Below are 12430 nucleotides of genomic sequence, written 5' to 3'. Positions count from 1 at the left end.
AACATCGTATCTTATCTTAAAAGTTATTAAAAAATCAAAATATATTTAAAATTAATCATAGTAATAATAATAATAATAATATAATTATAACTAATAAAAATAAAATAATAATATAATTATAATTAATAAAAATATTAATTACCTAATTAAGTAATGAGAATGTATATAATCTTTTTGATAGTTCTTTAGGAATGGAAACCAAAATCATATTATCGAATATGTATCCGTCACCCATTTCCTATTGCTTTCTTTAGTCACCCATTTCCTATTGCTTTCTTTAGTGATGGTAATAAAAAAAATCAAAACTTTTGTCACTGTTCATGAAGAGATTGAATTCATATGTATAATAATTCATATGTATAATAATGGCATCAATTTTATACGTTTTATACATATGAATTAAGAGTTGTGATGAATAGTACATAATAAAGTTTAAGTATTTATTTATTTTTTATTTCTAATAGTTTTTTATTTATTATTTAATTTGATTTATTATTAATAAATTACTTTCGTTAACTTAAAAAAAATTCTAAATCCGCATGTATTCCAAGTCATTTGTCTACACGTTGTGACGGTGCTTTACTATGGGTATTGGATCGGTATCGGTCCAGTTCATTACATTACAGGTCCAGTACTTGCATTCGGTGTAGAAGTCAACACATGTATTACATGGATAAAAAACGATAAAAACAAACACTGGTATCCGCACCAATGTTATTCGAACGTTATCGATCGGTTTAGATTGTCACGATATTGGTATCGATATTAATTTATCGTCGCAGACAATGTTGTATAAAGTAAAAATTTTCTAAACCGACAATCATAAAAATGAATACACGTACCGGTACTTGTGTTGTTTGGTACGGTACCGGTACAATGTCAGTTTACCGAAAGAAAAGACAATAAAAATAAATACCGGTACTATAAACAATGTTGTTCTTTCTGTTTTAGTTCGGTTCACTACGGTAGCACCACAATATTCGTTATCAAACAAGAAACCATAAAATGAATACCTACCAACACTAATGTTGTTCAGTTCAGTACGGTATGATAGTGATACAGTGTCGATTTAACAAAAGCAAAAACAATAAAAATAAACATTGGTACCGATACAGATGTTGTTAAGTTGGTTTCGGTTTGGTTTGGTACGACGACATAGTATTTGTTTTCAATAAAATTTGTATCTCAATGTTGAGTAAAAGTAAACATGGAATGCAAACCAACCAAACTGATATCAACTGAACAACATCGGTATAAATATTTGTTGTTAGTGTTTTTGATTGATGTAAAGTTTTCTCTTTCGATTACTATAGCAAGTGTTGATATCGTAAAATTTTTTGATTTTGACCAAATTCCTGCCGCGAAGCGCGGGATAATTTCACTAGTTATACATATGAATTAAGAGTGGCGATGAATAGTACACATTAAATTTGAAGTATTTATTTTTTATTGTTTTTTTATTTATTATTCAAATTGATTTGATTTATTATTAATAAATTGTGTTTGTTACTTTAAAAATCAAAATTTGCATATATTCCAAGTTATTAGTCTACATGTTGTGACGGTACGTTACCATTGACATTGGATCGGTAACGATTCATTATAAAACAGGTCTGATATATGCACCGTTAAATTTTAAGTATTTATTTATGTTTATTTATTATTCAATTTGATTTATTATTTATAAATTGTGTTCGTTACTTAAAAAAAAAGTCTAAATCCGCATATATTCCAAGTTATTTGCCCACACGTTGTGACGGTACGTTACCATGGACATTGGAGCGGCGTCGATTAATTATAAAACAAGTCCAATACATGCACTCGGTATAGAAATAAACATATGTCTTACATCTACCAACCGAAAACGATAAAAACAAACACTGGGCACGAAACCAATGTTGTTCGAACAGTATCGATCGATTCAAATTGTCACGGTATTGGTACCGATATTCATTTATTGTCGCATAAAAAGTTGAATAAATTATAATTTTTCTAAACCGGAAATCATAAAAATGAGTACAGGTACCATTACTGGTGTTGTTCGATACCGTACAGTAGCAGTACAGTGTCAATTTATCGAACGAAAAAGAATATAAAAATAAATACTGGTACTCAAACCAATGTTGTTTGTTTTGTTTCGGTTTGGTTCACTACGGTAGCGGTACTGTATCAGATCTGATATCAAACAATAAACCATAAAATGAAGACATACCAATACTAATGTTGTTTGGTTCAGTACGGTATGATAGTGATACGGTGTAAGTTAACAAAAGAAAAATAAAATATACATTGTACCGATACAGATGTTCAATTGGTTGCGGTTCGATTTGGTACGATAGCGACATAGTATTTGTTTTCAAACCAACCGAACCGATATCAACTGAACATCGGTACCAGTGTCAATACTTGTTTTTAGGTTTTTGAATGATGTAAAGTTTTCTTTTTCGATTACTATAGCGAGTGTCGATACCGTAACAAAAAAATAGACCGAATCCCCGCCGCGAAGCACGGGATAATTTCACTAGTTCATTTGTTAAGAAATAAATTTCAGACTTAAATGAATAATTAATGAACGTATATATCTAATATATACTACTTCATTTGTTAAGAAATAAATTTCAGACTTAAATGAATAATTAATGAACGTATTACGTATATATCTTTTTTTTGAATGACAAAGGTTACATTACTTCTACTTCTAAACTACACCAATAAATACTAAACTACACCCCATGTCAGGATTTGAACCCTGGTCTTTTCTCCAAGAGGCAAGAGCCTTTACCACCCAGCTATAGCTGGAATGACATTACGTATATATCTAACTAGGTTATCACCCGCGAACTTCGCGGGTAGAAAAATTTACTTTATATTAATCTAACTATGTCAGAAACTTGTTTTATAATTGTTTTGAATTGAAAGTTGTAGTGATTAGGGTTGCGAGGAAACCTGTTTTATAATTGTTTTAAATCGAAAGTTGTAGCATTAATTGAAAGTTGTACACTAACGAACTGAAATAATACTAAAGGAATTCTCGTTAGGGAATCTCTTAATTATATACAATGAATGTGCTCTTTGACCAGAATTTTCATGAGCTTCTTGTCTTTTGACCTTTTCGCCATATATTGTTCTTCCGGCTTCCATCGATTTGTTTTCTCTACCAAATATCTCATATTGTTAACCATCTTAAGAATAAGAAATTTCAAGATCATCAAGCATTTGGCGTGTTTCCTTTTTAGTCAAGTTTTTTTATTTAACCAGTTACATTGTAAGAGATAAAACATTACTTAAATTGACCATTTCCGAAGTAAATTAGTCGAAACTGAGACCAATATCATGGTCATCAATACGTCCATAAAAAACCTATCTATAACATAGTGTAAACATGAGTGCCAAGAGTGTACATCCCATTTTGAATCCCTGGTTAATGCAATTACTTGTACTTAGATTGACAACAAAAAAAAAAAAAAACAAAAAAAAAGACGAAATAAAAATGAAGCATAAAGGGATAAAAAGACCAGTGAAAAAAAAGCTTGAATAAATAAAAGAATGACATGTATACCCTCCCTGAAATTACTCGACAATAAAGTCCTCACACTTTGTTACTAATATAAAGTTCTATTTGGGAGACAAAGTCCCTGTACATATCAAAATATAAATGAAAAAGTATTTTTTCATGAATAAGTCCCTAAACTTGAATAAAAAAGACTTCTTCACTAAGTTTTAGAAGTCTACGGTTCTCACAAAAATAAAATACATGAAGTTATATGCAGATTCAATATGATTTCTCACAACAACCAACCCCAATAATCTTTTCAGGATTGTAAAAAGATCCGTTTCCTATCATCAATTGCACCCGATTGTACCCGACCCACCTTACCACCGAGCCACGCTACCCGGGGGGTCTGGAAGACACCATGGGGCCGGCTCACGGCAGAGATCCGATAACCGGAAAGAGGAATCCGAGCCTCAAATCTCTCTCTGGAGCTGAATATGCAATTGAAAATGAGAGTGCGCCGGTTTGTCAAAACCTATAATCAAACATGGGATCAGACGATCAGTGACACGTATAGAGGTGAAGCGTTAAATAGGCAATTATATATATTGAAGTATAATGTACGAAGAAACCATACAACTTTTTTTGAAGCCTCGGTAAGATCAGTTACTCCTTGTCTGTTGAATTCAGCACATTCAATATAATTTCGTAGAATGGTTTTATATATTCTAGTAGTTGCGGCATCGCACTAATGTCCCACCTAAAAAGATCGAAACTACAATTAATAACATACTAACCAAATATTTGATCAGCACTTAACATGTTGAAATGAAAGGATAGACCAACATATATGTGGTTCAGCACAACTGGTTTTGACCCGCATTGACCATACCCGGACCCGTTTTGTGTACCTCTAACCAGAAGATGTACCTTGAAAACCGCTGGGAGGATTAACTGCTGCATAATCTTCCTTTATCAATCCCCAAAACATTGCTACAAACGTGAATTCTGATCGTTAGATCATCAAAAACCCAAAACCATAAATAAAATAAAAACAAAAAAGGTAAAAAAAAAATTATACATTTGTCATCTGCTTCATAATACGTGTGATGCCCCTCATACACTCCATAAACAACGAATTCACGTGTGATGCCCATCATACACTCTATAAAAATTATACATTTGTCATCTAAACCCATCCTGACCCATGTTAAAATTTAGATGGGTATTTTAAAACCCATCCTAACCGATCTTGACTAAATAAAGAAAAAAATTAAAAAAATCAACAAAACTAAAAAATTAAAAAATGGCACAACAGGATAGTCTTTTGTTATTTGACATAAACTGAAACCAAACTGATCCCGGTTACAATTGTGTACAACCGAATCGGTTCAGTTATCTAAATAAGCAAGATTTGTGGAACCGAAAACCAAACCAATCCAAATTCATAGTTCGGTTCGTATTTTTTCTGGTTACAGATACAGTTCGGTTTTCGGTTTTTTTCAAAACTACAACCCGAACCAGTTAAAAAACCCAGAGCCGAACCGATCACGTCCCTCTCCAAAACCTGCTTACGTACCCAACCCGGTTCACCACAACTGGTTTTGACCCGCGTTGACCATACCCAGACCCGTTTTGTGCACCTCTAACCAGAAGATGTACCTTGAAAACCACTAGAGGATTAATTGCTGCATAATCTTACTTTATCGATCCCCAAAACGTTGCTGCAAACGTGAATTCTGATCGTTAGATCAAAAACCCAAAACCATAAATGAAATAAAAAAAACAAAAAAGGTAAAAAAAGTTATACATTTGTCATCTGCTTCATAATACGTGTGATGCCCATCACACACTCCATAAATGAATTCACGTGTGATGCCCATCATAGACTCCATAAAAATTATACATTTGTCATCTAAACCCATCCTCAGTCATGTTAAAATTTAGATGGGTATTTTAAAACCCATCTTGACTTAATAAAAAAAATCAAAAAAATTAAAAGAAATTAAAAAAATGGCACAACAGGATAGTCTTTTGTTATTTGACATAAACTGAAACCAATCCGATCCCGATTACAATTGTGTCTAACCGAATCGGTTCAGTTATCTGAATAAGCAAATTTGTGGAACCGAAAACCAAACCAATCAAAATTTATAGTTCGGTTCGTATGTTTTTTGGTTACAGATACGGTCCGGTGTCAGGTTTTTTCAAACCTACAACCCAAACCAGTTATATTGTTTTCTTTTGCATGGTCTGGCTAAAAAAAATTCCCAAGTATGTTCGTAGGCCCATAAGCTCTTCCATTTCTTTCATTTCAATATCCTTCTCCCATGATGGGCACTTATTTTTAAAGCATAAAAATAAGTAATTTATTCATTTTACTACTGACAAAACGAAGTAATAAATATAAGTGTCTCTAATGAACATATTCTTGATGATCTAGCTTCACTCGACGAAAATGAAGACGTGAATTATGTTCATCATTCCAAAATTATAAAACATTAAAAGTAGGGTATAAGTTTGTTATTTTTTAAATAATTATATAACAAAATGAGGGTACACAATATACGTCTTACTTTAAGTTCGGAAGATGTGTGGAGGTTCTCATTTTCTTAGAAACTACGTCTTTAGGTAATTCTTCCTCTTATGACTGTTCTTCGTAAAACTCCAGGTTCCAACTCATCTTCAGCTTCATCAATCAAATTTTAATCCTTAAGCCACATTCCTAACAAACGATAGCCGTAGGGATGCTACCGCTCGAGACACGCCAAGCGAAGCAATTCACTTTCGGATCAGCAATCCTACTCCATTTATAAACATTAGCAGTCCCACCTGGATCCCAACTTTGCTTCCAAGACGCCTCTGACCCGTTTAACCAATTATAAAACATTAAAAGATAGGGTATAAGTTTGTTATTTATTAAATAATCTTATAACAAAATGAGGGTACACAATATACGTCTTACTTTAAGTTCGGAAGATGTGTGGAGGCTTTCCTTTTCTTAGAAACTACGTCTTTAGTTAATTCTTCATCTTGTGACTGTTCTTCGTCAAACTCCAGGTTCCAACTCATCTTCAGCTTCATCAATCAAATTACCTGCATCAGGCGACAATCCTTAAACCCTTAGTCTCTAAAGTTGCTCGTAAATAATAAAATAATCACAGCTAATAAAATAATAAATAAGAACATGTTAGTGGCTTTTGACACGCAGAAAAATACATTTTGTCACTCGTTTGGCTACTGTATTGATCACCTATGTGAACACGTAATTTTAGCATCAGACTGCAGAAATAAGAAAAACCTTATGCGTTACACCAGATATTACAAAAAGATGATTTTTTTCGAGTACCATGAGCCAGATGAAGTAGAAGGCAAATAGAAAACAATGAAGCCAAGAATCCATCTATTGTTTTGGCAATGATCATTAACAATTTAACATTCACAATGGAGTTATAAGTTTAGTATGACCAGATTCTGAGAATAATTGGTATACGGCATAATCAGTTTGGTTCTAACCTTGAGGTGTTGTCATGGAGCCCGAATTACTTGCAGCTAATGATCCTCTCGACCATAATCATAAACTATCTCGATCTCTGACAATCAAAAAACAAAGAGCTTAAGCACAAAGGCGCATAAATATGGAGCAGATTATGGGCCTGATTTATACAGCATGTGCATGGTTAAAAGAGTAGTATGCCAATTTTCATGTTGCATCTATTTTTGCTAAAATGTTTTTTTTCTTATCAATGGTGTAATGATATATGATAACAACCTAGCAACGACTGTGAATGTAGGAACGTTAATCGCAAAATACAAACAAATAGCTGTGTTTTTCTCATTTTAATTAGATTAAAAGAATATTGATAAATTTATAATCTGCTTACAAATGCACTAATGAGATGAGAAGAAGATTACCCCAGGAGGTGGCGTAGGGTTGCGAGTAAACTTGCTGCCACCGGGAGCCCATGGAACTGTTCATTAACGACACAAAAGAAAACAATTCATATAACTTTTAATTTTTAATAAGATTTATTTATAACTGAATACTAAAGCAATAAAAATGGGTAATGGAATCAAGAATGATCTATGAGATTTTTATTTTCCATTATTTAACGATTCCATCATAACAAACGCTACCTTAAATTCTTCTAGCACTTACCGATGTAGGGATCATGGTGGCGCCACTTATCATACTGTGACTCACCATCAGCAATCATTCTATCAATAGTATCTATATCTTCCTTGACACCCACAACCAGAAAACAACGCACATCTGATGCTCAACATAATGCATAAGATGCACAACAGTTCAATCAGCCACCTCAACGTTAAAACATAAATACTCACCTACCCATAAAGAGTTGAACCCCTATCCCACACCATGCTGGTGAGCAACACCATAAATATCTCACATCAAAAGAGAGTTTTCTTGAAGACAGAGAAGGAAGATGAAGCAACGAACTTAACCAAATAGAGAATATGCAATAGAAAAAAAAGCTTACCAGAAATGTGTCGGAAGTAGATCGGAACCATAGCCGCTTGACCACCGTCTCGCCACCGGCATCTACCATAACAACCACCATCATCACAACCACCATCATCAACGATTAACAAAGCCACATCAGTTGTGACCTCGAATCTACGGGATCAGTGGTGAAAAGGCACATGCAAAACTCCCACAAATGAATAGATTTAACAAATATCGCCAAACCTGTTGATAATAATCAAGAATTTGATGAGGAAACAGACCTTGATTGCGTCAATAAGGAGTCAGAATCAAAAAACTTAACTGGTTAACAAAAGAAAGATAAACATGAATATTGCGAACTCTATACATGAAAAGTTATTTCACATCTGAATGTATAAACAATGTCTTCCTTCTTCACATCTGGTAGAACAGTCTTCTTCTCCCACGCGCCATTTAATTTTTTTATGGTCTGCGCCTATAACAGAGTCTTCAGCCTCTGTAAAATGAAGAGGAATGAAAATAAGAAAACTACCAGAATAATATATCCCTCCCTTGTGGTATTTGCCACAAAACCATCTGGTGCAAGATTTTAAGATAACATCTAAATATGAATTGCTTGATAAATGCTTCAAGAAGAAGTGAGAATCTTACAATTAACAAATGTCAAGATAAGATAATGGAAACATCAATTAAAAAAGGTTATATCCCCTTTCTTATTGCTGCATTTCTGAATACATTTCCTATGAGCAATTTGCAACCCACAAATTCAAAATTACAATCAAATGTGACAGTCCAATTCAATTAGAAAAAACAATACTAATTTTGACTAAATTATCATCTGTATTTAATAAATAAACCCGAATCTTACATTGAACTAACCGATTTCAACAATAATACTAAATTAATCGAGGAAAAAATCGATTATGTATGAAGGCGATGGAGTAATATTCAAGGAGTTGAGAAACATACCAATGGATCGATGAAAAACAATTGGGAATCCAGCGCAGAGATGAAATGGCGTCTTTTGAGGTTGATTAAGAACCGAATGATTGTGGTGGCGGTGTCGCTTGATTTAGGGTTTCTGATTAAGGGAAAGAGAAGAAGCCACCAGTTTTAGAAAACCCTCATTACTCTCAAATCGGGATTAGAATACCTGCTAGGTTTACATACCAGATGGATTGTATTGTCTGGATCGTAGATGCTTCAATCAGAAGGAAACGTCGTTATCTTGTGATCTTGTAGAACTGATGGAGGATCTTGGCGGTGGCGGTAAGAGGGAGAGAGAGAGTTGCAGCTTTGTTTTTCTAGGGTTTGTGGATGAGTAAAAAGCAAGCGTGTGAAAGAAGAATGAGAAAAATGAAATATAAAGGATCCATTAACTCTGACCCGATTATAATCTGGATCCTGCGTATCTTTGGGTTTTTGTTTTGTGTTTTGTGGAAGTTCTTTTGTTTATAGAGAAATTCCATTATTTCCCTCCCAAAATCAAAGTCCACTAAACAAAGCCACATCATCAAAATGGCTTCACCATTCAAGGACACATAGCCCACATCATCTCATTTATTAATATATATAGAATATATAGATATCTAATATATTATATATAGGGTGGAGATACAATAGGAAGTTTATTTGGCTAGGAAGGCTAGGAAGTAATCTTGACCATCCATTTAGTTAATCAAGAGCTAAGATTAAATCAGGGAAATTGAAGGGAAGAAAAGAGGCGCGTGAGTTTGTTTAGGGGCATTCTAGTCATTCCAAGCCAATAGTTTCTCTCTCCTCCAATTCCCCCCCCCCATTTTTTAAACGTTAATAACTCTTTCATACGACATTATTTTTTATAAAAATTGCACCAAAAAAATGAGCGTTTTTTAATCTTTAAAACGAGTATACTATTCCTATATTTAAAAAAAAAAACTTAAAACCCAGTTGCGTAAAACGCAATAGAAAAACCCCAGTTACGTAAAACGCAATGAGAAAAAAAAACCTAAAAAATGACATTTTTCTAAAATGCAATGCACCAAAAACACAAAAAAAATGACTTATTTGTAAAACGGAATGGCCAGAAAATACAAAGAAATGTCTTATTTGTAAAACGCAATAGCTTAAAAACACAAAAGAAAGTGTGCTTTCTAAAACGCAATGGACTGAAAACACATAAAAATGTGTTTACCTAAAACGCAATGCACCAAAAACACAAAGAAATGTCTTATTTCTAAAACGCAATGGCCAGAAAACACTTAAAATGACTGTTTTCTAAAACGCAATAGACTGAAGAAGCATAAAAATGTGTTTTACCTAAAACGCAATAACTAAAAACACTTCAAAAATGTGTTTTACCTAAAACGCAATAACTAAAAACACTTCAAAAATGTGTTTATCTAAAACGCAATAGCCAAAAAACACATAAAAATGTCTTATTTCTAAATCGCAATGGCCTAAAAACACAAAAGAAAGTGTATTTTCTAAAATGCAATGGACTGAAAACAAATAAAAATGTGTTTACCTAAAACACAATGAACTAAAAACATTTCAAAAATGTGTTTTTTCTAAAACGCAATGGCCAGAAAACACATAAAACTCTCTTATTTCTAAAACGCAATGGACACAAGCTGACCTGTCTGTGAATCTGTCTGAACCAGAGAGTAGCAAATCAAAAAACTGTCTACGAATTACTGTCTTCGAAATGAGGCAATTTCTGGAAAATTAAATTTTCTGATGCATTTTTAGTACAACAATTTAATTAAAAAAAGCTGAAGAACACGTTGATCGGGTGTTTGTTGGTGACGAAAATCGCAGCCAGGGGCTCTGCCCCTTGGACCCCGCCAGGGGCTACCGCCCCTGGGACCCTGCTACCAGGGGCCGCCGCCCCCGGACCCCCGCCAAGATCGTAAAACGCAATGACTAAATCAAAAACCCAGATAATAAAAATGAAATTAAAGAATTTCTTACATGGATCGAAGTCGGTTTCTTCAACGATTGACGAAATTTGAATGATTGAAACACTTATCAGAGATCGAATCGAACAAATCGAGTGATTATCTTCAAAATCACCAGAAAAACGAGATTTTGTATGAAATTAAACTGGGTTTTCTTCACAAAAGCTGAAGAACACGTTGATCAGGTGTTTGAATCATTGATTGGTGACGAAAATCGCACTATTATTGAGATAGAAAGTGAAGAAATGGTTGAAGATGGTGGGTTTTGAAAATGGTGGGTTTTGATGTTACTGGGTTTTGAAAAGAAAGAAGAAAGGGTTGGATTGACTAAAATACCCTTTTTCTTTATTTTAAATGTTGCCACATGTCCTAATCCTATTGCTTCCTACACTTCCTAGCCAAAATAAACTTCCTATTTGATCTTTTCCCATTATATATATATATATATATATATATATATATATATATATATATATATATATATATATATATATAGGGAAAGGTTCATTTGAGAAGAAAAAGAACAAAGGGTATAATTGTAAAACATTAAATAGTTTTTCATTTATCTCATTTATTATCATCTTTGACTAATTAATTAGTCATAAAAACTATCATCCTTCACACTAATGTTTTTTTAACTACACACATCAAAAGTTACCCTACACCTTTCGAAATTTACCCTACACATGTTGAAATTTATCCTACACAACCCGTAATTTGTCATATTACACATTGTAATTTACCCTACACTCTAAATTATTTTATTTTATTTTTTAAAAAAAATATATATTTTGAAGATAAGTTACAACTTTTAATGTAGTTAGCTATTAAAGAGGAATACTACTAATTAATGATCTTTGTAGGTTTACCATATTACCCTTATAGTAACATTAAATACTTATATTAAATGAAGTAAAATGAAGCATTTTTATTGGTTGAAATTTCTTCTTTTTACTTCTTACATAAAGTTTCTTCTCATTTGAACTCTCCACTATATATATATATATATATATATATATATATATATATATATATATATATATATATATATATATATATATATATATATATTAAAGAGCATGGTCGGTGATCATGACTTTTATTTGTCAAAAAAAAACCCACTTCTTTTCTAAGTTGATAAAAGTCAATTAACAATTGACAAAAATAACCCTCTACTTTCTCACTTCACAATAAAGCCTCCACACTTTCTAACTTCTCTTTAACACTCATACTTTTGGGATTAGGTTCAAGAATGAACACTAGTGTAGTTTGCGAACTGAGCGAACTAATCCTGACCGTACATGTGTGTAGATCAATGGCCAGAATTTGATGATGAAATACACTAGTGTATTTTACGATTTGATGATGAAATCCTTGCCATCCACGTGTGTAAATCAATGGCCAAGATTTGTTCACTCAGTTCGCAAATACATTAGTGTTCACTCTAGAACCCCACCCCATACTTTTGTCGTGTAAACCATTCTACCCTCAAACTTTGCTATTCTCTAACTTTGTAAATGTCACTTTCTC

General features: G+C 33.0%; 1 long non-coding RNA gene across 11 annotated transcripts; it reads right to left on the bottom strand.

Annotated features, from left to right (window-relative positions):
* Positions 1 to 3570: 3570 nt before the first annotated feature.
* On the bottom strand, positions 3571 to 9314 carry LOC110884917. Of its 11 annotated transcripts, none has more exons than XR_004868632.1 (15): positions 9132 to 9313; positions 8931 to 9042; positions 8284 to 8457; positions 7996 to 8204; positions 7841 to 7921; positions 7653 to 7766; positions 7409 to 7464; positions 7010 to 7086; positions 6459 to 6589; positions 6070 to 6355; positions 5156 to 5217; positions 4575 to 4658; positions 4424 to 4486; positions 4131 to 4253; positions 3571 to 4028 (listed from the first exon to the last, which is right to left on the bottom strand). It is a non-coding gene; the product is annotated as an uncharacterized LOC110884917 (long non-coding RNA). The 11 variants fall into 11 exon arrangements; XR_004868635.1 differs by having other exon boundaries at positions 7653 to 7734; XR_004868633.1 differs by having other exon boundaries at positions 7841 to 7877.
* Positions 9315 to 12430: the final 3116 nt, after the last annotated feature.

This window comes from Helianthus annuus, chromosome 10, assembly GCF_002127325.2.
Source record: "Helianthus annuus cultivar XRQ/B chromosome 10, HanXRQr2.0-SUNRISE, whole genome shotgun sequence".
NCBI classification, from domain to species: Eukaryota; Viridiplantae; Streptophyta; class Magnoliopsida; order Asterales; family Asteraceae; genus Helianthus; species Helianthus annuus.
This window is presented reverse-complemented; position numbering and strand designations above follow the sequence as displayed.